Source organism: Globicephala melas, chromosome 20 (genome assembly GCF_963455315.2).
Source record: "Globicephala melas chromosome 20, mGloMel1.2, whole genome shotgun sequence".
Taxonomy (NCBI): domain Eukaryota; kingdom Metazoa; phylum Chordata; class Mammalia; order Artiodactyla; family Delphinidae; genus Globicephala; species Globicephala melas.
Window position 1 is genome coordinate 8,275,457 of NC_083333.1, and position 27,409 is coordinate 8,302,865.

At 36.7% G+C, this 27,409-nt stretch overlaps 1 protein-coding gene across 2 annotated transcripts in view; it reads left to right on the forward strand.

The window, feature by feature from the left end:
* Positions 1–27,409, forward strand: part of PAFAH1B1 (platelet activating factor acetylhydrolase 1b regulatory subunit 1) — a 73,000-nt gene that overhangs the window by 1,966 nt on the left and 43,625 nt on the right. The window lies entirely within an intron of this gene.

Below are 27,409 nucleotides of genomic sequence, written 5' to 3' on the forward strand. Positions count from 1 at the left end.
TCATGGGTATCTTTCAGGACACAGTTTTGCAAAATAATTGGCAGTTGCAAATTGCAGTGTTTATTAAAGCAGAAGAGTAATCTGTGTTTAGGGTGATTTATTCTTTCATGTTCTATTATAAATGATCATTGTTTGGATTGTTCACAAGGGGAGGATCTCCTAAATGAAACAAAGCTGTTATTTTTATAAATCAGAATGGAACTTAATTTTTCACAGAATATTTCTGTATATCTTGATTTTGATGGAGTTAGCCCTATTTCGGTGCCTCTCCCACACCTTTTTTAAAAATGGGCTAATATTTGTGGTTGCTATGAACAGCCATTGAGCCGAGGAGACTGGGTGGAGTAAGAGAGCAGAAGCTGTGAAATGCTAGATTGCCCTTTCATAGCATTTTTCTCTTGCTTATGTTTTGTAAGGTTATTTGATGCTAATTGGTACTACAACAAAGGCGTTTCTCTGTAGTAAATCTTAAAATCTCGTGTTTTTAGTTTCCACCTTTTTTGCAAGGTGGGTATTGAATGATTGGGGTAAAAAGCAATGTCCCTGCTCTAAAGCAAATACTTATTGTCTCTATGTATCTGTACGTATACATACACACACATATTTATACACATTTCTTAATGTTTTTTATTGTTTTAGTTAAGTAAGTGTAGATCAACGAATGCCAGAAATATTTGGCAAAAAATGGTAGTAGGAATATTGCAAAAATCTAATGAGAACATTGCAGATGTTTTCTTTAACTTTAGTTTGCATTAAAACAGTAAATCTGTGATTTCTAAATAATGAACATCAAAGTGAGTAAGAAAGGATAAGATAATTTGTGTTAAATGCTCTTTATATAGACCCTTTCTCTTGTGTTGTCCTTTGGAAGAGACCTTTCAGTAAGGTACTACCGTAAGAGAGGGTAGGTCATTTTAATGTCTTGTATCAAGCATTCATGTGAATAGATGTTCTCAGAAGAATGTCAAATTCATGTTGTAAATGTGATTTTGATGGGCCTTATGACTTTGTCAGTGTATGATATATTTTTACATTTTTGTTATTTTTAATGTGATTAGAAAGTAGAAGGGTTCATGTGGTGAGGAATGAGGTTAGTATGATAATTCACTGTTATGTGTCTAACATATCCCCACCCCTTGTATTTCTAGCTCTAAAAGCATACTAAGAGCTGAGATTTTTCAGTAGATTATTAGTTGATTAGGAGTTTAAAATAATTTTACTTAAGTAAGAGAGCTTTTACTTACAAATGTGTATCTATGTGTGCTTCTGGTACATGTGGCAGAATCTTTTGCTTAATTTGGAGAGCAGTTTTTAAAATTCTTCATAATTCTATACTTATAAAACTTATAATGAGATTGGGATGGGTTAATTTTTTAGTAGACTTACTTGGTATCTTTTTTTCCAGATACAATTACTCTGGTATATAAAAGATTTAGAGATGTTTTCTGGAAGGGAAAAATAAATATCTGATAATTTTTGCTTTTCCAGCTAGAATATCCGTGTTTCATTGTCTATATTTTTTCAGTGTAAGTGTTGCTCCCTCTTATGCAATAAATAATACTGTATATATGACTTTACCTTATGGCTCATATTTTCAGTGTCCAAGAAAATATAGGACCTTACTTTTTGTTTACCTGTGGTTCATATTATTCAGAATTTGTCATCTTAATCTCAATAGGTAAGCCATAGAAACTGTGGCAGTTGTCAGCATTAGGATGGAGATATCTTAAAAAACAAATCCAAAACAAAATCTTAGGGCAATCAGAGTGAATTTTCCAGTTCTTCCCATTGAGTTCTAAAGCAGTGAGTCATGCACTCTTTTGCCAAAGGGACTTGAGGCTCAGTTGGTTTTAAACCACGCCTGTCATGTCCGCTGTGGTCCTAAAAGAGATTTTTTTACTTGGTTGTAAGTTTCTGTTGTGAAAATATTTCATTCTGATGGGTAATCTGTTTTTATGCACTTTAGAGAGAGAGAAATAGTTAAAGTGGGAATTCTTTGCCACTTTTACTATACAACTTTTTTTTACTTTAAAAGTTGCTCTATTTAAAATAAAACTAAACAAAAACAAACAAAAAAACTGATGATATAGGGACTTCTGAAAAGAAAAAGTAAACCTATTCTCCTGAAGATGCTTAGCTGTAGAGTGAATCTTAGTTGCTGAAGTCCAAGTGTTTTGAGAAATCTGTATTTCATGAAGAAAGATGCTATATTACATAAGCGTAACAGGTAACTGCAGTGAAGGCTTTTTGAATTCTTTTAGCTTTGTTGCTGGTTTGATATGGCATGTTGGCTAGTCATTTAAGTGGAACCTTAGTTTAACTTCTGCTGTGTGTATAATTTTTAACCTTGCCACGGCAGTTACAAATTTTAATTGATATTGGTGAAATGCTTTATAGTCATTGGATGCAGGTATCATAAGGGCTTATTATTTTGATTTATTGTTTTCTCTTTAAAAGTTGGTGGCTTTTAGTTGAAACTTACCTATTTAGGATTGATTTGTGGATTTGTCAAGGATACTTCTGGAAAAGTATCCTCTAAAGTTATTGTCATCTAACATTGTTGTAAACCTTTTCCTAGAACTTTGTAAATATATTGAACATGGCATTTGTTCTGTCAGCTGCTTTTTGAGATAGAATAGTATTTTTTATGGATGAGAGAACTAAAATTCAGAGAATTTCTTTTCCCAAGGTCACATGTTGGGTTAGTAGCTAGAATGAGGTAAATATTGTAGTCAGTGAATCACTTGGGTATTGCCTTGCATGATCAAACAAACATTCCTTTTTCTTTTGACAGAATGGACTCTTTTCAAAACTGTTTTTATGTTTGTTAATTTCTTTTCTAAAATGGTGAAAACTGGTGGCATTTATTGCCTGCATCATTTAAATTGGCATTTATTAACATGGTCTTATATTGTAACTATTTTGCTTGCATAAGGCATTTGAATAGGGACTTGCAGAAAATGCCTAATACTGCTTTATAGTAATATTAATAAGTAAATAAGTACTTGCTGCATACATACAAGTAGTAGTAATAATATCAGTAAATCAATATTAAATCTATTTAAATACATACAAGTGGTATTAATAAGTAAATAAATACTTTTTGCATTTGATTGAATATGGGGTTATGTGAAAGGAAATGAGATATCCTATAGTTCTTTGTAGTGGCTAACTTCCAGTGATCTCTCTGGAATTAAGGTGAAGGAGGGAAAAGTGTTCATACTTCCTTTACAGAGATTTTATGTTGTCCCAGGAACAGGGTCATACTTATGACATAGTTGTTTCAGGGCCACAAAACTCTTACCTATAAGAAATGAATTAACCCAACTGGATAAATTACATTTGCGTTTCTGTTCTTTGCATTTTGATTAGCTGGTCCTTGAGCGCTTATGTGCTGACAAGAATTACTGACAGTTAACTGAGGCTGTTAAGAAATTTTCTGAGAGACTGTCTTTTGATAACAGTGAAATTAAGAATCTGGGAAATTTTTAAGGAATTTAATTGAAAGCTTATGTTATTAAGGATTTGCATGTTGTGGATTAAATTCACTTTTAATCTGTGGCAAAGAATAAAAGGATATGATTTTAGTATTTTGTATGCATAAGGCATATATTTTATCTTTTCATCTTCCCTTCCATAGTTGTTTTTATTTTATCAAAAATGTGCTGACTGCAGAAGAAGGGAAAGTGAAGATAAAAGAGTCAATTGTATTGGGAATTCCTTGGCGGTCCAGTGGTTAGGACTCTGCGCTTTCACTACCGGGGACCGACCTGGGTTCGATCCCTGGTGGGGGAACTAAGATCCAACAAGCCATGTGATGTGGCCAATAAAAAAAGAGTCAGTTGTATTGATTATTATTATTATTTTTGGTTAACTTATTTCTTAAGGGTGGGAAAAAGCTATACATTTAACATTATCAGAGAAAATTAAATAAAGCTGTTGACTAAAACCAAAAATGAATATTTTAGATTATAATCCTAACTCAACAATTTATCAGCTATGAGCCTTGAGCAATAAGCCTCAGTTTCCTAATCTATAAATGGATAACATTGACAGAATGTAACTCATAGGGTGGTTGCTATTATTGGATAAAAGGCCTGTAAACCCTTCAGTAGATATTTTTTATTGTTAGAGACTTTTTTTAAGGAAGAGAATTAACATACAATTTAATCATAAATAAGCAGTTATTAATACATTAATATAGCTCTTATAGTTTTAAATGTATTTCTTAAGAATTAGTATTAGGGATTCTTTCCCCTTTATCCATTATGTGTATCTGAAACCAGAGATGACTTCAGAGTTTCTTAGTAGGGCAAGAAGTGCTATGTAAATCAATGCCAAATGGACTAATTCCTTTTTTTAATATAAAATTATATTGCTCATAAGCATGTTATTTAAACTGCAGAGTACATTTATATCTTTATTTTTATTTTTTTGTGGTACGCGGGCCTCTCACTGTAGTGGCCTCTCCCGCCGCGGAGCACAGGCTCCGGACGCGCAGGCTCAGCGGCCATGGCTCACGGCCCCAGCCGCTCCGTGGCACGCGGGATCCTCCCAGACCGGGGCACGAACCCGCGTCCCCTGAATCGGCAGGCGGACTCTCAACCACTGTGCCACCAGGGAAGCCCTATATCTTTATTTTAAGAAAAATTTTGTTTGTACTTTTAAATATTATTTAAATAATCCCAAACAGTTTTTTCTGTTTTTCTTTCTAAAGAAACCTTTTTATTTTGGAATAGTTTTCGATTTGTAGTCAAGTTGTAAAGATAGTGCAGAGAGTTCTTGTGTATACCCTGCATCCAATTTCCTCCATTGTTAACATCTTACATTTCTGTGCTACATTTGTGAATCTTGGTATTTACTATTAGCTAAACTCCAGACTTTATTTGGATTTCACTGTTTTTCCATTAATGGCCTCTTTCTGTTGCAGATTTAATCCAGGGTACCACGTTGCATTTGGTTGTCTTTTATCCTCACTCTCCTCTGGTCTGTGATAGTTTCTCAGTCTTTCCTTGTTTTTCGTGACTTTTACAGTCTTGAGGAGTCCTGGTCAGGTATTCTGTAAAATGTCCTCCACACTGGGTTTGTCTGGTGTTTTTTCATGATTAGATGGGTTATGGGTTTTTGGAAAAAATACCACAGAGGTGGAGTGCACTTGTCATCACATCATGTCAGAGGCTACATGATATTTCATCACTTGGTTAACGTAGTGTTTGCCAGTTTTCTCATAAAGTTATTATTTTACCTTTCTCTTACTTTATCCTTTGGAACTGACTCCAGTTTCATGTCGGCGGTGGGGGTGTGTGTGGGGGAGTGTCTGTTTACATATGTTATTTGGAATTCTTCTGTAAGGTGGATTCACCTCCTCTTCCCCATTTATTAAAACAATTTACATCTTTATTTTAACTATCAGGAAAATTTTGTTTAGAATTTTAAATATTATTATTTTAAATAACCCCCAATTTTTTCTAGCTTTTTAAAAATATAAAATATTTTAACAGTGGTTTGGAGAATAAAGATCCGAGAAAGCCTTTGAAGGAGCTATGTTTAAGTGAATTATATATCCGTCTAGAAATTACTCTGAGAGTAAAGTTCAGTATTGGGATTTTAGAGAAGAGCTCCACATTTGGGGGCTTGTTTGGAGGGAGACTGCTGTAATCTGAGAAGCAAAGCAAATAGGGTATCTTATTCATTGGTGCTGTGCTAGTATTTGAATCCTCCTTGTTCTTCCCTTTCCCTCAAAAAGCTTGTAAATACTGCAGCAGAAAAGACGGTATTTTTGACCAATTGGACTCTTATTTTAAAAACAGAACTGGTAGATCTGTGTCCTGAAAGATATTTATTTTACCCTAAGGAGAATTTATAACTTGAGTGCAAGGTAATTCTTGAGAATTGCAGTTATTACAGTTCTTTCAGTTGTTTTTATATCTTGCCCTTCCATTGTATCACTTGTACAGAAAATATCATTGGGCTTCTACTTTAAAAAGAAACTTATGCAGTACCATTACATATTTTTGTTTCTCTTTTAAATTTTCATCAATTTTTCTGTCCAGCAAACATTTATTTAGATATATTATATTCTAAGCATTGGGGATACAAACATGATTGTCAGCCCTTGCCCTCAAAGATCTTAAAATTTATGAACACATATTTAACATGCAAAGGTAGCATAATAGTGCTATAATCAAAATATGTACTTGGTGAGATGAGGGCCCAAAGTTTTCTCTTTCTTTAAAATATTTATTTATTAATTTTGGTTGCACCAGGTCTTAGTTGCAGCACGCAGGATCTTTAGTCGCGTTGTGCGGACTTCTTAGTTGCAGCATGCCTGTGAGATCTAGTTCCCCAACCAGGGATCGAGCCCCGGCCCTCTGCATTGGGAGTGAGGAGTCTTACCCATTGGATCACCAGGGAAGTCCTGAGGGCCCAAAGTTTTCAAGGAGGTCTTCACGAAGATGTTGGTTAAACATTTTTGAAGAAATCTTGTCATGTTGTTTGGGGAGTAATTTGTACCTAGTCTCATAAGTACACCTTGGTTAGTGAGGGAAGTTACATGTAGCTGTAGTTCAGTATGGCTGGAGTGATTGGTGAGTATAGAGGAGTGAGAACATTACCCTGATCTGGCCTGTGAAGTGGGTTGGCACATGGACCATCTTCGTTTGCAGACTTCATCTTAGACTCATACAATAAAAAGCAATAAAAATTCCGTGGTGGGGAGCACCTGGGATATCTGCATTGTCAGTAAGCTTCCTAGTTGAGAAGCTTACTGAAACCAGTTTTTACCCTTGAGGTGCCAGAGGATGATTTTAAGTTATGATAAGTGACATCATTAGATTTCCCTTTTAAAAAGCCTACTGTCAGCATTGTGGAAGATGCAGCTGTGGAGTGGATGGAGGTAGATAGACTTGTGGAGACTACTCAAGAGGCAGTGCAGGTTGAAAGAATGGATTTGAAGGGGATTGAGTATGTATAAATTAGTAACTAGTTTGATATGGGAAGTAAGAGAAACAAGGAATGAGGAAGGTGAAGAATTGAGGTGTTTTTTGTTTTGGGCTGTTGAGCAGATATGGGTGTTCGGAAGGAGCAAGAAAGAGTTGAGGAGAACCAAGGTCGGGGGAGGTTTTTTTGGTTGTTGTTTGTGTGTGTTTTAACAGGATAACCATTAGGTGTATTGGAGACTTGAATTCTAAGATATTTGGTGTTTTCATGTTTTATATGTCTACCAGTGTAATTAATAGTAGAACATTTTTGTTTATTATTTCTCATGACGCATTAAAAAATTCATTCTTTCATCGGAGTGTGTTCAGTGCACTCTGTTATAAGAACTGTGCTGAGGTGCTAGAAAGTACTCCAGACGGGACAGCAGCAGTAAAATCATAAAGGTCACAAAATGAGGAGAGGGAAGGCATGCATTACAAGGTGCTCAGTGTTACTGGAGTTTGAGCAAAGTGGGGCTTGGTTAGAAATAAGACTTGAAATGTGGGAAGGGACCAGATACTAATCAAAGACCTTATAAACTGTTAAAGCATGTGGACTTCAGGAAATAGGGAGGCAGCATAGTGCAGTGAATAAAGGCCCCAATTGTGGAGCCCAGATGCCTGTGTTCAACTCTGCTGCTTACATAGTTGTGTTACATTACACACACACACACACACACACACACACACACACACAACACAAACAATATAAAAGCTCGTTATTTAAATTCTCATAGGTAGTTGTGAGGAGTAAATGAACACTTCTAAAACATTTAAAGCAGTGACTAGCATATAGTAAGTGCTATTTAAATATTTGTTAAATAAAAAATAGGGAGCCAATGAAGGGTTGTTTTTAAGTAAGGAAGAGATATGGTCGGATTGTATTTTAAATAGATGAGTCTGGGGCTGAGTAGAAGATAGATGTTAATAGGCCAAGGCTAGGTTTAAGAAGACCTGTTGAAATTGGTCCAGTCCAGGTGAGAGATGATGGTGTGAACTGTGGTAGTACTGTTAAGGGTAGACAGAGAATAATTCAACAAATATTGAGGCGGTAAACTTGGCAGATCCAGGTAATTGATTGAATATAGAAGAAGAAAGAAAAGAGTCAAGGTTGATTCCCACATAAGATATTATTTCTAACATTTTTAAAGCAGTATTCATTTCAAGCACTTTGGATCTTAGATGTCCTCTATGCTAGTTATATTTGAGGCTTTGGTGTATGTTATGATGCTTCCATAAAAATGAGAAATAATGGCCTGAGATAGTTTTTAATTTCTCTTAATGTATAGGCCTTTGCTGTTTTTCTCAGTATGTGGAGAGAAGTGTCTCTTTAAAGATCCACTATTATGTGGAAAATTCTCATTTAGCCCATGTCCAAAGAGCTAGAAAGCTTAAATATTGATTTTTTATGTTTTTATATTATAACTTTATATTAAGATTTGTGATTATAAAAATATAGCACCATAGTAATGCTGTAAAAATTTGAAGTGACTGCTGAATCATTAAAGAGGTTAAAATTTGTTAATTCTATTATATCTAATTTTTCATTGTTTATTCATATATGGTAAATAACTTTGATAGGCAGAACATTCATCACCTGTTCATTCCTTTGATAAATCTTAACTCCCCAAATCTAGATTTGTCAAATTTTAAGAATATTTTTTCTTGCCATTCAGTTTTATAAAAAGGGGAAAACTTGGTTGAAGTTAGAACTTTCTTGAATTTGAATTTTCTCTAGATTCTTAATGAAATTATTAAATGGATAGGAAATTCAGTGTCCTTATATAGTATTTTAAATCTGGGTCCTGGGTTGTAGTGGTGTACGTAGTGTATGATGTCTGTCAATTACGCTATTGCAGGGCTCATCAAATCTCCCCACTAAAGACAGTTGAGAGGGATGATATTTAAACTGAATCTTGAATGAATAATTGGAGTGGACATGGGAGAAGGTCATTTGAGGTAGAGGGAAGAGCAACATATACAGGTACAAAAGCATGAAAAACTATTATGTGTATGCTGGAAAGTAGTTTGCAGAGGGCATTGTAGGGTACATGTGAATATGAGGCTGGAAAGGTACATAGGAGCCAGATTGATAGAATTTACAAATTCTGTGTGGTTTGTAGGCAATTTGGAAGACACAATTTTAAGCAAAGGTGAGCATTATGATCAGGTGTATTTAGGTAGTTTATGTAGGTGGCAGTGAGGAATACAGATGGGAGTTTGAAGGTCACTTAGGAGGCTTTTTCAGGAAAGAATGATTAGTGCTTGAAATAAGACAGTGACAATGAAGGTTGTTGATTGGAGAAAGGCTTAGGAGGTAGAATTGTGAATGAGTAGTCTGTGATGAGGAGAGGGAAGTATTAGAAGACATCTCAGATTTGTGGCTTGGGTGTCTGGGTGGAATTGAGAAACTGGGCGTCATTAGCCATCCATAGTAGAGATTAAGAGGAGGAATTATGTGTGGGATATTACATAAAGTGCCAGATTAATTTTCCTGAACCACGGTTCTCAAGTCACTTTCTTGCCAAAAACCCATTGCCAGGTTTTTACTATTATTTAATCAGCTTTGTATATGAATAAATGCAAAGGGTACCTTACTAGAAACATGGTATTTAATAGATGTTTGTTTAATCCTAAATGGATACTCAAGGTCTTTTCTTTGGTGTCGTAGCTCACTTGCTTATTCTTTTTCTTCTTGCCTGTCATGTATCCTATGATTCAGCCTTATGAAGATACTTTCTGTTCCTTATGGCATTTTCACTCTTTACCACTCCCTCCCTTCTCTTTTTCTCTGTGTATCTTCTGACCTATGTATCCTTCAAATCTGCATACCAGGTTCTCCTTTTCCAGGCAACCTTCCCTAATTTTTTTTTTTTTACCTGAAAGAAATTTTCTTTGAATTCATAATCTTAAGGTATCTACTATTTTTGTCTCTTATTATAGCTTATATAAAACTCTATCTGATATATCAAGTGAGTTAATGTATTTAAAGAGCCTAGAACAGTACCTTGCACATAGTACTCAGTAAATGGTGGCTGTTATTATGGTGATGTTAAGATGATTAAAACAAATTGATGTAATAGTAATAGGGCAGTCTGCCTTTACCTTCTGCCTTCTTGTGATGGCAAAACGGATTCGTTCTCTGTCCTTGGACACTAGGAAAGCAGTGTCTTTTTTACATTGATAATGTATATAGAAGTGCAAAAGGTACTGTGCCGTATCATCTTCAAAGTGAAGTTATTCTCTTTGTACATGTTCACTATTCTAGAACTCTACTGAGGGAAGTAAAATGGTAGACAAGCCCTTAACACTGATTATCTCGTTAAGCTTCACTGCAGTTGTTTGAGTAGGTGGTGGTGTTAGCTCCAGTTATATGTGGGCAAACAGGCTTAGGAAGTTTGAAGATTGCCCAAGGTCAGTTTGTAGGTGGCCGAGTTGTTATTTGAACTTACACTATTTGACTCCAAAATTCTACACAGTAGGACCTCAAAAGTGTAGGATTTATTCCTTCATTGCTTTCATATCATCTACATATTCAGCTTGTTTTAAGAGGGCCTACCATGGGACGTATACATAGGAAAGTACTTTTTGTTTTTTCTTCTAAATTTTTTTTTACATATTTATAGTTTGTTTATTTTTGTTATGGAATATGTCAACCATGCAGGAGAAGTACCTGCAGTGATATAACAAAATATCCACGTAACTACTACCTGAATTAACAGATGTTAACATTTTTATCATATTTGCTTTAGAGTTTTTGTGGAGTTTTTGTTTGTTTTTTAAAGAAATATGACATTACAGTTAGAGTTGATATCCTCTTTCTAATCCTACTCCCCTCCCTCCCTGTTCCCAGTGGTAAAGTTCCTCCTAAAGTTTGCATATATTCTTTTGTTCTGTTTTTATACTTTTACTATACATATATGTATGATGCATAAACAATGTACAATAATGCTTAGAGTTTACTTGAATGTTATACTGTATACTATTCTACAACTTGTTTTTTTCACCTAAAAAATGTTTTCTAGATGTATTGGTATATGTAGATCTAGTTTATTATGTTAAAGAATTTCTTATATATAATCATACTATAGTTTATACCTACAGTACAGAAATAGGTCTTTAGATTGTTTTCAGATTTTCACTATTACACAGTGCTGCAGTGAACATGGGAAAGGTATCTGCAGATAAGATGATAAAATTTGTTTTTTGTTTTTTCATTGCAGAGTTTATCTTAAGGTTAATTAAATATTTGTTCTTTAGTAATTTTTATGCTTTGAATTGAATAAATAGAATGAATAATATTGACATTGATTTTAGACCATAAATTCCTGAATTTTGTACCACTTTCCTCAGTCTGTTCAGCTGTTCAAAAACCTGTGTTTAACTCAGTATTGAGCCAGGAGTTGCACACTGGTGGCCTGTAGGACAAACTAAGTGTAAATGCTTGGCCTTGTATCGTTAAAATTTTTTTGAGTCAATATTTTGGAGTTAGGTATTTTGTGTAAAGTCTCTATTTTTGGATTATCCTGAAAAATTAGAAGCGTTGGCAACAGTGGGGCCCACATTTTCCCATGGCAACAGTTGGCCTAAGCTGAGTCACAGCTGCCCTCCCTTATGTTTTTTATTTATTAAAAAAATTATTTATTTGGTTGTGATGGGTCTTAGTTGCAGTAGGAGGGCTCCTTAGTTGTGGCATGTGAACACTGCATTGGGAGTGTGGAGTCTTAACTACTGCTCCACCAGGGAACTCCCACAGCTGCCCTCCTTTAGATGGGCATAAGCTCTCCAGGAAAACAAGTTCCTACCACTTTCTGTTACTGTTTATTATTGCCCTTGCACTGTTGTTTATAGTGAAGAAATACTTTTCTATTGATGTTTTTATAAAAAATGGGGGGAAAGTGTAGCTAGACAACTGCAATATTCAAGAAAAGTAGAATAGCATATTTCTCTGGAAGTGAAGAATGTTGTAACATGATTAATATGGAAACAAAATGAGTCTTGTATGGAAAGATCACAGCCTTTCCTGCTTCACTGGTTTATATTACCTTCATTGTTTTGAGTTTGTGATCTCTGCATTTTGTGCACATAGCTGTGAGGGCTGCCACATAGTGAAGTTGAAGATCAAAAGGATATGAAGATGGCTTGTAAATTGTGAAGTTTTGTGCGAATGCAGGATATTTACCTGTTCTTTTAGCTGTTACATACACCCTTGTTCCAGAAAGATTTTAAGCAGAGGGGTTGAAACTGATTTAATCTTCTAAACCATCCTACCTTTCAGCACTGTATTTATTAAGTACCTTTTTCAGAGGCTACAAATGGATGGTCGAGGATTTGGATCAAAAATGTGTTTTGTCTGCTCAGTGTTTTTGTTTTTAATTCGACTTACTTTAAAAACCCAGTTCTACCACTGTTGCCTTATTTCTAGCTGATTCACACTTTTACCTGCCTAGTCTCTGTAAGTATTTGATTTGTAACCTATTTAAGGCAATTTATAAAGATGTATAAACTAGAAAATACCACAAATTAAAAACAAAGAGAAAGAAGAAACGAAAACAAAGGGTAGGGACAAAATGGAATGAGAATCTAGGCCACAAAGGTCTATCACAATGGTCTTGTTGCAGGCACAGAGCACAGATTTGACTCTGAGCTTTTCTATGAGGTGACGTTTTTCATAAAGTCCTTAAGATAAAAATAAACAGTTCAGAAAGGTAACTAACTTGATACTATCAGACTATAACTTCTCATAGGGGTCCTCATAAAGAGGATTATGTGTAATTATCATTTCCCTCATCAACATCTCTAAGGTAGATGGATGTCTAGTATTTAACAGCACTCAATATGGGAAGACCAACCACATCACATGAGAGTCAGTCTGAATGAGTGGGTAGGTTGTCCTTTGGTGTCTGACCATTGGATATAGTTTCCCTCAATCCAGTTGTTGATATTTATTGAGATTAAGCTCCTTGACAAGTACCTAAAGTGCAGGTGTTCCATATATCAAACACAGACCATTCATATGTAGGATTTAAATATTTTTGTGAAAACTTACTTTTACCCAAATAAAACTGGGATTGCTTGAAGGTTAAGATTCTTCTTAGAATCTGCTACATTCCTGTCTTGTTTGAAGGTGGACAGAGCAGTATTCTTCTAGAGTATACAAAACTGGTAAAGTCATTAAGAAATAGATTTAAAGAAAAAGGGGGTCAGTACACAACTGTTTCATGCTGCTGGAAATTAATTGCTTCAGCAGACCATTCCTGTGAAAATGGACTCTTGGTGGTTTTTAGCATAGATTAAATGTAAGGAGGTATTGTTTTTATTTATGTTTATAATAGATATGGTCTCTTCGCTCAAGAAACATATTAATATGTGGCTCTGCCCCTTCTTTCTTTCCATGTGCTCGATTCCCCAAGTAAGATTTTTTTGTTCAACCCTACTGGAACTCAGTTTTTTATGTTGTTACCTTCACTACTGAATCTCTTGAATTCAGTGTTTATACCACTCTGTTTTCTTACTGATGACTGCCCTTTGTATTTCTCAGTTTGCCATATGTAGCCTCAACTTTTTAGCAATACTGTATTTTTCAGCTGCTTAAAATAATTTTGCATTTGGTTATTTTGTATTCATGTTATATTCAACATATTATTTTCCCTTCCTCTAAAACCTGCCTCAAAAAACTGCCAGTCATTTCCATCTTTAGCCTTTCAGTTTATAAAGCTGACTCAGTCAGTCCTGGGCTCATGTTATATACTTTATCACCTCCTTTCCTTTCTCCACTCTCCCATTTTACTCTAACTAGATTGTACATTCTCTTAGGGGGGTGGATTGCATTTTATTCACCTTTATTTATAGTAAAACCTTATATCACAGAGCCTAGCAGAATAGTCAATGAATGAATTAAAGGATATGTATATATAGCTCACATCTTCAACCATATTGTAAGTTTCTTATGGACAGGGACTATCTCTCAGCAGTGCTTTTAGGTCACATGTAGTTTTCCATAGATGAGACACTTAAGTTACATGGAACACAGATATGTGTTGTTTGATTTGAATACTTGGCACTTGGTAGATCCTCAGTAAATAAATTGAATAACTGACACTGAGAATGTAGTTATTTCTCATTATTTGTTTCATTGGAGGCAAGCATTGGTGTGGATAGTAGTAAACTAGAAATCAGTTCGAGAGACAATGGAAGTTTTCCAGTTGGATTGGCACAACACCTGGACAGTGGCTTTGGTTGTAAACAGGGGATCCACCGTTAGGACCAAATCATATCCTTGAGAACGCCATCTTTAAGACCAAGAGCAAGTAGTAGTAGACCAGGTCAAAAAAAAAATTGCACTCTTGCATAATTGCCGTTTGACTCTAAAGCTCTTTTTTCCCCAAATCATTCTCACTGCTTCCATCCTAGTCCAGGCCTCTTTTATCTTCTAATTGTAGCCTTCCCTTGTTCTAATATCTCCTATACATCTCCAAAAAAATCACCACGAAACATCAATTTTAGAACATTGCTCCCTTGCTTAAGAATTGCAGTGATTTCTGCATTGTCATAATTCCTTTGGGCTATCTGCATTAATATTCACCATAACTTGTACTTAAAAAAAAAAAAAGGTACACAGAACAGTATGTTTTCTGTTATTGTTGGTATGCTTAGAAGTATTAGTAAGCTTTTTTCCTCTAAATTTTAAGGCAGTGGATTTGTGTGTGTGACTTAGTTTTGATTAAAAAAAAAAAGATATACAGGCTGTAGCTATGTTTGTCTAATTGTCACTTGAAAATGTAGCCTTTGTAAGCAAAAGCGAAAAGAGTAATATGCATGGTAGAAGGTTAAAAGGCCTTTAAGTTTTAAAGTTTTAGTATTAAGTTTGAGACAGTCAGTTGATTTTCTACAGGATTTTTAAATTGGTATACTTTCTCTGACATATATTAATTAGTGTTAAATCTTTTAAAAGAAAAAAATTACATCGAAACCAGCTCCAAGCAGCTGGACTTTGAATGTATTTTATTGCCCATGTTTCAGAATTTGATTTTTGGGAATTTTAAAAAAGAAAGCTGAGAATAAAGTGATATAGTGTATCTTTAGTTCTGCGAACATGGTAAATCTTTATCTCAGTTTTACTGTGATTCCTGTAGCAGACATTTAGAAACACTTACTCTGTACCTACTGTGTGTTAATTACCATGCTATTTGGTAGAGATATAATGAGGAATATGTCAGGGTTGCAGCTTTGGAGGAGTGTTGTTGAGGAGACATCAAGGCAGATAATTACTGTGTGCCGTGAGAAGTGTTAAATATGTGTATGTACAAAGAACTATAAAATCACAGAGGAGCGAGTTACTCTGCTTAATTTTTTTCTCAAAACTATGTAAATAAATCCCGCAAGTTCTCTTTTTGCTAGCTGCTGAGAGCTTGCTAATGGTGTTTAAACACCATTGATAAGCATTAGGTTGAACCTGTGTAATTGCCATTATTGGCAATTTTATATGGTTTAACTCTAATAGTATTTCAGTATGGCAATTAAAACAAGAAAATGAAACATGCTTAATGTCTTTTGCCAATACTGTTTGACAGTTGTTAGATAATTGATATTTTATTAAAATAAAGCTTTGAATATTGAATAAATGTGCCATTTTTGGAAAACATTTTTTTTGTTTGTTTCTTTTTTGTTTTTTTGCAGTACGCGGGCCTCTCACTGTTGTGGCCTCTCCCGTTGCGGGGCACAGGCTCCGGACGCGCAGGCTCAGCGGCCATGGCTCACGGGCCCAGCCGCTCCGCGGCATGTGGGATCTTCCCGGACTGGGGCATGAACCCGCGTCCCCTGCATTGGCAGGCGGACTCTCAACCACTGTGCCACCAGGGAAGCCCTGGAAAACATTTTTTTTTTTACAGTCATTCATTTATTTATTTTTTCGCGGTACGCGGACCTCTCACTGTTGTGGCCTCTCCCGTTGCGGAGCACAGGCTCCGGACGCACATGGCTCATGGGCCCAGCCGCTCCACAGCATGTGGGATCTTCCCGGACCGGGGCACGAACCCGTGTCCCCTGCATCGGCAGATGGACTCTCAACCACTGCACCACCAGGGAAGCCCTGGAAAACATTTTTTAAAGCTCATTTGGTTTCTCTTTTTTAAAAGATAATATATGAAAGAATTTTAGTAACTATAAATTGCTGTGTAGTTATTTTATAATTGCTTGTAACCATGGAAATATAGTTATTTGATTTGGAAAGTTTTGCTTTCATAGCTTGACTCCATACAAACATCTGTTGGGTGCTAGATACTGTACCCGGCACTAGAGAGGCAAAGAAATTCAGTTCAGTGTTTGCCCCAAGGAGATCAGTCTGGTACTAGAGACAGCATGTATATAGTTACAAAGATTGTGGGAGGCAGCACAGGGTAGAATCAGTGATTTTTCAGATTTATTTTAACAGTGGAAACTTTTCCAAAGAGCTTTTATGCAGAAATCCAATATATAAACAGATAAAAAACAGAATCCTGCCTATTTGGCCTCCTCTCTGTCCTCATTCCTACTGTTTGAAACCATTGGTGTGGAAGTCAGAGACAAATCGGGTTTGCATCCTGGCCCTGCCACTGTTTAGCTGTTTGACCTTGAATACATGCTTTAACCTTAGTGAACTTGTTTCCTCAACTGTTAAATAAGTATATTAGTTTTTTTGCTGGGTGTTGTAAGAATTAAACATTGCAGGAAAAGGGCCCAGCATATAAAGTCATTCCGTAAATGGTAGCTATTAGGATTATATGTACATGACACAGTGAGATTAAAGAAGAGTAGGGAGTAGGCTGGCTAAGGAGGGCTTCACAGAGGTGGTGATGCGCTGCCTTCAGGCTGAATCTTTTTTAAAGTATTTATTTATTTTGGCTGCGCCGGGCCTTAGTTGAGGCATGTGGATTTCTTAGTTGTGGTATGGCTATGCGGGATCTAGTTCCCCTACCAGCGATTGAACCTGGGCCCCCTGCGTTGGGAGCGTGGAGTCTCACGCACTGGACCACCAGGGAAGTCCCCTTCAGGCTGAATCTTGAAGGGAAATGAAAAATTGCAAAACATATGGGTGAGAGGCATGCACCCAAAGTGAAATATATCCATAATGAAGACTTCGGTATGTGGAATGCTGCCTCATTATCCCTTTCTGGAGATAAATGGCCTCACCTGAGTTCTACATAGCTTTTCCTTACAGTCTTTGACTCACACTTTAGTATTAGGCTGGGTTAAGCCAGGGTGAGAGTCGCTGACTTTCCTTGGTTAATTAAATTGGCTACTTAACTAAAGGAAAAAGTACTCTAAACCTGAATTTGTAAGCCGTGTCTTGGTTATAATGTAATGATGCATTTATAGACAAAGTCCTTCCTAACTGCAGTTGCATTAGTGTACTGAAAATTAGGATCCCTGTGTCCTCCATTGAGGTCTTAATATAGATCTTTGTAAATGTTTACTTCAGTAGGTAGGTAAGGGTTTTTTTTTTGCCTGAGATTCAGATATATGAGACTACTGCTGTGGATAAATTGCAGGTGGATGTATTTACTTTGGATTTTGAGAAAGAGAACTAGCAAATTAGTTTCTAGAAAAAGCTGATGAAACATCACTGGATGCGTTTTCTACCTCAACAATGATTTTTCTTTTTTAATTTTAAAATTTTATTATTTTTTAAAATGTTTATTTTATTTCTTTATTTTTTGGCTACATATTTTTTGGTCTCAGTTGTGGCATGCGGGCTTCTCTCTAGTTGTGGTGCACAGGCTCTCTAGTTGAGGCACACGGGCTCAGTAGTTGCGGCGCACGGGCTTAGTTGCCCCGCGGCACATGGGATCTTAGTTTCCTGACCAGGGATTGGTCCCCTTCATTGGAAGGTGGATTCTTAACCACTGGACCACCAGGGAAGTCCCCTGATTTTTCTTTTTTATAACAATCAGATTTTAGGCAAAACATTTCAGTGTGATAGGCTAACAAATGGAGGTGTATTAAACAAAATAGAGAAGATATGGAAATATCTATCTTAGTGTCTTTCTGTATCTCCTTTGTGTGTGTGGGGTGTGTGTGTGTGTGTGTGTGTGTAAAATCATACAGCACTTACTGTTCTAAATGTATCAACTCATTTAATCTGCCTGACAACCCTATGAAAGAGATATTACTGTTAATTAAAAATAGACTGTCAGATAACTTCATTTGTCTAGATAAGGGGGCTTGCCATACTATGGCTGGCAAGCCAAATTCTGCCTTCTACTTTTTTTTTTTTAATGATGAGAGATTACATCTATTTATTTATTATTTTTGGCTGCATTGGGTCTTCGTTTCTGCGCGTGGGCTTTACCTAGTTGCGGCGAGTGGGAGCTACTCTTCGTTGTGGCGCACGGGCTTCTCATTGCAGTGGCTTCTCTTGTTGCGGAGCATGGGCTCTAGGCACACAGGCTACAGTAGTTGTGGCACGAGGCCTCAGTAGTAGCATGCAGGCTCTAGAGCGCAGGCTCAGTAGTTGTGGCACACGGGCTTAGTTGCTCTGCGGCATGTGGGATCTTCCTGGACCAGGCAGGGCTTGAATCCATGTCCCCTGCATTGGCAAGTGGATTCTTAACCACTGTGCCTTCGTGCTAAGAGTGATTTTTACAGTTTTTAGTGGTTGGAAAGAAGCAAAATAATATTTTGTAAAAATTTTTATACAATTTATTTTCTAAAATAATTCCAAATTTTATAAATCAATAATAATTTATTTAAAAGTTACATGAAATTGAAATTTCATTGTCCATAAAGTTTTATTGAAACAGAGACCCACATATTCCACATACATTATTTATTGTTGTTAATTTCTTGCTACAGAAACCATAAGGTCCAAAAACTTAAAATATTTACTGTCTGGCCCTTTATAGAAAGTTTGCTGACCCCTGGTGTAGATTCAAAGGAAAGGAGATAGAATCCAGACAAAAAGCGACAAAATAATATAGTTACAAAAGAATGTGTCTTTATTAGACACATACCAGGAATATGAGGACGACACAGAGTTGTATGATGAACAAGCCAGCAGTATTTTCTTGAAGAATTAAAAAAAATCTTTAATAACAGCTTAACTATAATGAAAAATACTTAGTTATTTCAAAGTGTTGTATTGACCTCTTTTTCCTGTTGATATAAAATTTCTCCTCCAGATATATCTGAAGGGCTTTGTAAATATTTCTTTGAATTTGGGTGACAGTTGTTGCAGTTACCATTGAAATCTGAGTACCTTGGCCTCCTGATTTGATTTTTGCCCTTGGAACACAGATGAGTTCTGACACTTGATTTCTCAATTTCCCCTTCTTTATAATTTTGCTTTTGGCCCTTTAGGACTGGCTGTAGTCTGTAATGTTGAATATATGGTTCTCTGCTAAGGATGTGTATCAAAATCATCTGGAGAAAATTTTAAAATTTAGATGGCGTCTCAGAATCTCTGAGGAGAAGGTCTAGCCAAGATTATTTTCAGGATGTTTCTCAGGGGGTTCTAACGTACACTCCTGGTTAAAATCCATAGTTACTTCCTTCAACTATTTTAGTAAATCCTATTTGAAAAAAAATACATATGTGGCATTTATTGTCTGTGTCCCAGAGGTGTTTTTCAACCTAAAGAATCATTGCCTAAATTTTTTTTTTTTCATTGCCTAAATTTATGTATACTCACAGAGGTCATCAGCATCAGTTTGGTAAATTCATTTTCTCTTTTGATGTCACTCAATAGAATAGTAGAATACAAGTTGGAATTCACATTAGAGAGCAAGTAGTATAATTTAGTATTCTTTATTTTTATGAGATATTTATTTGGCATCATAGAATCCCAGTGAATCTGGAAATAATGGATTTAATGAGGTAGAACACAATTTATATGAGACTCAATATTTTTAGAAGGAATAGTTCATTTTGTTTCGTCAGTAGTTCTATCAGGCTGTATGCCTGTAAAACAACTGTTTAAATAGTAGATCTTTTCCTCTTGTTTTCATTTAAGTGTATTTTGACACCAGAGTGAAGTTAAAAGAAAAAAGTGACCTGCAACCTCTAAAAGCATACTAAAACAACAAGTGTTTGTCTTTTTTCACATTCTATTTCACTGTTTACAGGCATACACAGTTGTATCACACAGAAAACTGATTTGAGATAAAAAGCACTAGAAAGCGACATACAATAAAATCTAAGCAGGTCAGTCAGAATTCCATTTCTTAGGAGCCATCAGATGTTCCAAATGGCTTCATGCCTTAAGTCAGAGAGGGATTTTAATCAACAGAGAAACGATCTTTGGAACTTCCCTGGTGGTGCAGTGGTTAAGAGTCCACCTGCCAGTGCAGGAGACCGGATTCGATCCCTGGTCCGGGTGGATCCCACATGCCATGGAGCAGCTGAGTCTGTGTGCCACAACTACTGAGCCTGTGCTCTAGAGCCCGCGAGCCACAACTACTGAGCCCACGCGCCACAACTACTGAAGTCTGTGCGCCTGGAGCCCATGCTCCACAGCAGGAGAAGCTACCTCAATGAGAAGCCCACGCACCACAACGAAGAATAGCCCCTGCTTGCCGCAACTAGAGAAAGCCCACATGCAGCAACGAAGACCCAATGTAGTCAAAAAATAAATAAGAAAAAAACAAGCGATCTTTGAGCACCCATCAACAGGTGAACACTGCTGGGTTGAAGATTATATCTAGCATGAGTTTAATGGGTGTGCTGTGAGAATGAGGAGGCATCCTGATTAATGTCCGTAAAGGGAAAGCCAAGAATGATGAGGTAGACCGGCCAAGAAAAAGAAACAAGGAGAGGAAGAGAAGAGCTGAAAGGTCAACAGTAATGAGATGGCACTTGTAAGTTGCAATGGCAGTGAATATCAAAAACTTAGTGGAGAGAGTGATGAAGAAACAGAGGACAGGAGAGTTCTCAGTTATCTGTTTTGTGCCTCAGTAGTAGCCCTTTGTTCAGGACATCTCTCTTATCAGTTTTAAGTGGGACTCAGTATTTTACATTTGATAACCGTTGAAGGCATTGATTTACCTGGAGAGTATCCAGGGAGTAGTGTTTAAGCAGTATGAGGGGTGAAGAGTATTCATTCCAGTAGAGTTTAGTGATAGGCTAAGGCTATAATAATAAAGGCTGCTATATTATTATAACAGAACTGAGGGTTTGAGGGCACTTTATTAGGGTTCTCCAGCAAAACAGAACCAATAGGATTTACGTATAAATTTAAAAGGAAAAAGTGACCACAGTCAATCGCCAGGAGAGGGAGAGAAAGGGGAGGGAGAGATTTTAAGAAATTGGCTCATGTGGTTGTGAAGGTTGGTAAGTCCAAAATTTGCAGGGTAGGCTGGCTGGCTGGTGAGCCAGGGAAGAGTTGATGTTGCAGCTCCACGTCCAAAGGCATCTCGGGGGATGTGTAAGTCTTTCTCTTAAGGCCTTCAACAGATTGGATGAGGCCCACCCACATTATGGAGGGTCATCTGCTTTACTCAGAGTCTACTGATTGAAATGTTCATCTCGTCTTAAAAATACTTTATCTCCTTTCTTCAGATTTATAATCTAAAGCTGTAGAGCATCTATTTGCAACACTTGCCTTTAATATTAAGAGTTACTAGACTTGAGATTGGTAGGAGTAATTCTCAGTAGAAAAGGTGATATCTTAATCATTGGTCCAAGGCTAATTGAAAAATGCAAAGTATTTTGGATGAGTGACTTAAATCTTGCAAAATGAAATATGGTAGTCAGTTGTAACTAATAGGAAAGTGAGGAAATGGTGCAGCTGTTGGAAGAATTTTACTTTTTCAAAAAGTGAACTATGCCTGAGCTTAGTCTGTCCCTCAGTTATGAACCAACCTGGTCTTTTTTTGCTTTAGTTTTTGTTACTGCGTGCCAATAGCAGGTCCTAGTGAATCATGGACCTCCAAGCTGAAGGAGAATAAGAACAAGTAGACATTAAAGCCTAGGTATTTGAGGGACTTCCCTGGTGATCCAGTGGTTAAGACTCCGTGCTCCCAGTGCAGGCGGCCTGGGTTCGATCCCTGGTCAGCAAACTAGATCCCGCATGCTGCAGCTAAGACCCAGTGCGGCCAAGTAACTAAATAAATTAAACAAACAAACAAACAAAAAACCTAGGTATTTGATTAAAAACTTTCAGTGATCTAACATTTTCAAATTGTGAGGATAGGGGAAATCTAACTTCTTCATGTTAATTGTTCACGCAGACCACAAGATACTGCAAGGACAGTTAATGTTTTAGTTACTTTTGTCATCTTATTTGTTATTAGAAAACAGTTTCAGAACTCTAGAAGCTTATCTCTGTAGGTGGGAGAGTGAGGAAATGACAAAAATTGATTTAAGGGAATGAAGTTACTCTCGGGGATACTTTGTTGTCTGATGTAATCTTACAGAATTAAACTGTAAATTTAAAAATTTAAGTTTGACTGGGGTATTTTTCAGAATATGCAATGCATTGATTTCATAGGTAAGTGTACCTATTTTTTTTTTCATTATTTGACTGCATTGCAGTATGGCACTAATGATGTAGTTTTAAACATTGTTTTTACCTAGAGTAATAGTCAAAGTCAAATATTGAGAACTTAGAGAAACCTGTAACCTCATGTCTGATGCTGTGATAAGGAGCATCTTCTGAAGTGATGAAGAATTTGCTGGCACACCCAAAATACCCACCACTATTTACACGGATGAGTCGGTACAGTGAGGACTGTGCAAATCAAAACACATATGTGTATGTTCTGTTGGGTTAGTTGTACGGAAATCAGAATGATTTGGATGGTGCAGACAATTTGGGGATGGTGAGAGGAAGAGAAGACAGCACAAGTGAAAAAACATTTCTCATCCAGGGGCCAGGACCATTTTTGGGGAGATGACTGCTTCAGTTTTCATTTCTCATGAAGCACACAGTTTATGAAGAAACAGGAGATTCTATTTAACTCTAGAAAACTAGTATGAAAAGGTACTCAATAATTCTTCTGCCTTGCCTCATTGCTGTATCTGGAATATATTATTTGGATTAGGGTTATGAGCTATAATATGTGCTATTCAAGGAAGGTAGATAATTTGCTGACCCTCTTTATTTTATTTTTTTAAAAAATATACCCCTTTCTCTTAGCTGTCATCATTCATTCATTCATTCATTTATGGCTGCGTTGAATCTTCGTTGCTGTGCAAGGGCATTCTCTAGTTGCAGCGAGCGGGGGCTACTCTTGGTTGTGGTGCGTGGGCTTCTCATTGCGGTGGCTTTTCTTGTAGCAGAGCATGGGCTCTAGATGTGCGGGCTTCATTAGTGGCACGTGGGCTTAGCTGCTCCACGGCATGTGGGATCTTTCTGGATCAGGGCTCGAACCCGTGTCCCCTGCGTTGGCAGGCAGATTCTTAACCACTGCACCACAAGGGAAGCCATGCTGACCCTCTTTAAATAAGGCATTGTTGAGTGACAATTTCATGAGAGCAGGAACCATTGGTAATCACTTAATGTACATCTAATAATAAGTAAATCTGACAGTTTCCATTTTTTATGTCAGTACACCTCTACTGTTACCATATAATTGGCTGTTTATGTTTTCCCTCAGACACATCCTTTATTTTCTGTATTGTTTTCCCCTATTTCATAAACTCCTGGTTAGCAAAGAACAATGTAGATTTTTAGTGAAATAATATTTTATAAAGGTGTTTTGTGTGTGTGTGTGTGTCTGTGTCTGTGTTGACATAGGATTTATTTTAAATAGTTGTTCGTTTGGGCTTCCCTGGTGGCACAGTGGTTAAGAATCCGCCTGCCAGTGCAGGGGACACGGGTTTGAGCCCTGGTCCGGGAAGATCCCACATGTCGCAGAGCAACTAAGCCCGCAAGCCACAACTGCTGAGTCTGCGCTCTAGAGCCCGTGAGCCACAGCTCCTGAGCCCACATGCCACAACTGCGGAAGCCTGCGCACCTAGAGCCTGTGCTCCGCAACAAGAGAAGCCACTGCAGTGAGAACCCCGTGCACCACAATGAAGAGTAACCCCTGCTCGCCGCAACTAAAGAAAGCCCGCGCGCAGCAACGAACACCCAACACAGCCAAAAATAAATAAATCAAAAAAAAAAAAGTTCTTTGTTTAAAAAGCCAAAAATTTTTAAAGTTTGGCTTTCAGCACATATCCAAGTCACTGTAATGGCCTTCAGAAATATTAAAATCATAAACATCAGTGAACACTCTAAGTCTTCCTTAAACATAATATGACAAGTTCCAGTCTAGTACTCTTTAAGGCAAAGTTGTGTCAGTCCTCATAATTTTGCATTTTGTAGTGCTTATAATTTGAGATCAATGTAACATTCCCCCAAAATGCTGTTGTGTAAGCATCATTACTTCAAAACTGTATGTAATACTGTGTTACCAGGAAGAGAGAGAATAATACAGAAGAATTCTGCATTGCATAGAAATAAAACTCTGCTAAAATAAAACTGTAAAAAACTCTACTAAAAGCCTTTCATAAAAAAATGTAACAACCTTCTGCTTTAGTTTCCTTGAAGCTGGAAACTGATCTCAAAATTTGAAGCCTTAACATCACAGTGCCTCAAATTCTAGGATATTCTTTTGATTTACACCAATTTTACATGAGGCTGGTTGTCCCATTTTAAGAATGGTCTAAGTATTGTGATTTTCTTCTTTTTAATAAATATTCAACTGGAAAATCCCTGGGTAAGACCTTACCAATCAATATGTTAATATTGAAGGCTTTAGCATTTAAAACAATATTGTTTGAGCAGAAAATTCCCATTAGCCTTGAAGCTTTCAGTCCCTAACTTTCGGACCAAAAGCTCTCATTGCAATGGGGTGAAATTGAGAGCTGTGTGGTGGACTTTATTTCCCACCTTGGTAAAACTAGACTTCTGCAGATCTTGTAGCTCTGTCCTGTCCGTGTAGTCTCTTTCAGTGTGTTACCACTTTGTATTGTAGTTTTCCAGGTAATTTTTAACGTAACTAACTATTGATACACAGCCTAATACAAAAGAATTTGACAGGAGAAAAATTTCAAATCGTTTGCTCAGAGATTATAGGACGGTATCATTGTTGTTGAAATATCTGTCTCAAGTGTGAATCCGTTAGCAGTGAGCCTTGGTGTCCTTGGGAAGTCCATGGGAGATAAAAGAACTTGCAAACTTGGCTAAGTGTGAAACCTTAGCCAATGTTTTTAACACATAGAAACAAAATGAGAGGAACTTTAATAATTTACTCACCATCCTGATTTGTAAGATTATTTTTTAATATTCTCTTACTTCTCTTTTCTTTTTTACTTTTCTTCTTTCTCTTTCTGTGGTGAGGTACTTATCCAAGTCATAAACATTGTTGTCTAGGAGAGCTGCACTGGTGTAGCAGAAAAGTGGATATAGTATTAGAATACAGAATACTTAAGAATTCTGCATTCCAGAAAGCATACTGAAGAAGCCTCTGTTTCTAGTGCTCAGGCAACACAGATCTGATCTCTTAAGAACGTCTGGATATTGACAAACCAAACTCTTCTTTGCAAATGAACAAACCAAACTCTTTGAAATATGTTTGTGATATATACAAGTAGCTTAGAGGGGATTATTGAAGTACTGCCAAAATACATTTCAAAAATGATAAGTTTTTTCATTCATTATGTTGACTTCGGAAGGATTTGTGAACCCCCTTAAAATGCATGTATGTAATATTTTGTTTATCTTCATATGTCCTTTTATGAGGGAAGAGGTCTTGGCTTTCATCACATTCTCAAAGGAGTCCAGACTCCTTTGTTATCAGTTATCAGACTCATAAACAAAAGTAGAGAATAATAACCATTCATTATCCATCTTCAACAGTTATCAACTCAAAGCTAATATTGTTTCATATATGTCCCTACATCCACACTTCCAAATTTTTTGAAGCAAATCCCAGACATGTTATTCCACTGATAAAATTTTCATTGTATATTTCTAAACGACTTTAAAAAATAATCACGATACCGTTGTCCCTTGAAAAACTCAGTTATTCTTTAATATCATCAGACATCCAGTCAATGTTCACATTTCCCCAAATGTTTGTTAATTGGTTTGTTTTACAAAAATTATTTATTTTACACTTTCTAAAAGTTCAGATCTAAGTAAGGTCAGTGAAGTCCAATGGTTATATCACTTATCTCTTTTAATATATAGGTTTCCCTTTCCAACTCTTTTCTAAATTTCCTTGGAATTTATTTGAAGAAACTGGGTCATTTTATAGGGCTTTTCACAATCTGGATTTTGCTGGTTATATCCCCATGGTGTCTTTAACATATTCTTCTGCCCTCTATACGTCTTGCAAATTGATAGTTGGAGCCAGAGACTTGAACAGATTCAGATTTGATTTTGTGGCAAGAATACTTTATAGGTGGCGTGTTGTTATTCTGTCAGTGGATACATCATGTCTGGTTGTTTTATTGTTTGCCTTTGGTTAATTAGGGGGTGAAAATGGTCATATTAAAATTATTCATTCCTTTATTTCTCTTGAGTCTTTTTTTTTCTCCACCATTAGCATTTAAGCATCTCGCTTGGTTGAGAAAAACAACAACCCAGAAAAACTGCTTTTTAACATTTCCATCTGTTTCTAAGATTTTTATTCATGGTACCATCTTTACTTCATCTTCTTGCACTCATCAGCCCATTTGGATGTGGATTTTGCGGTGTTGAACCATGCCCTTACCATTTTACTGAAACCATTCTTATCAAGGTTATCAGTGGGAGCTCTATACTGAATGGAACAGACCCATTTCAGACCTTATTTTACTTGACAGTTGGGTAACTTTGGGTATTGTTGGTTGCCTCTCCTTGAAATACTTCCTTGGCTTGTGACATATTCTCTCTTCTTTTTACTTTTACCTCTTTAATTGCTTCCTCTTAGCCTCTGTTGTAGACTCTTACGTGTTGGTGTTGCTCTGCCTGGCTCTAGGCTAGGGCTTCTGCTCATTGTACTCTACACATTCTCCATAGGTCATCTCATCCTTTGTCATGGCTTCAGTTATACCGTCTCTTAGCTGGTAAGTACCAGACCTTTTTTTTCCCCCCCATAGGTTGGTTATTTTCAGAACTGACTTGGTTGTACAGCTTCTGACTAGAAATCTCACAGGCACCTTGGATTCAGTGTATCTAAAGATGGAATGAGTCACACTTACTTCTTCATCCCCTCACACATAGTTCTACTTAGTTCAACTTATTTCTAATCTAGAAATCTAGAAGTTTTTTGAGTTGACTTCTTGACTGACCTTTTACTCTCACCTTTCTAGTTCTCTTTATTTACTGCTGCTATTCTAGTGTAGATCTCCATCATCTATCACCTTCATTACTGCAAGCCTTCTATCTGGTTTCTTCCTTTCCCGTCCTTATGGTCCATTCTTCACTATATAAATGAGAATGATTTTTCTAAAAAACTTATCTAATGGTTTACCATTGTCCCTAG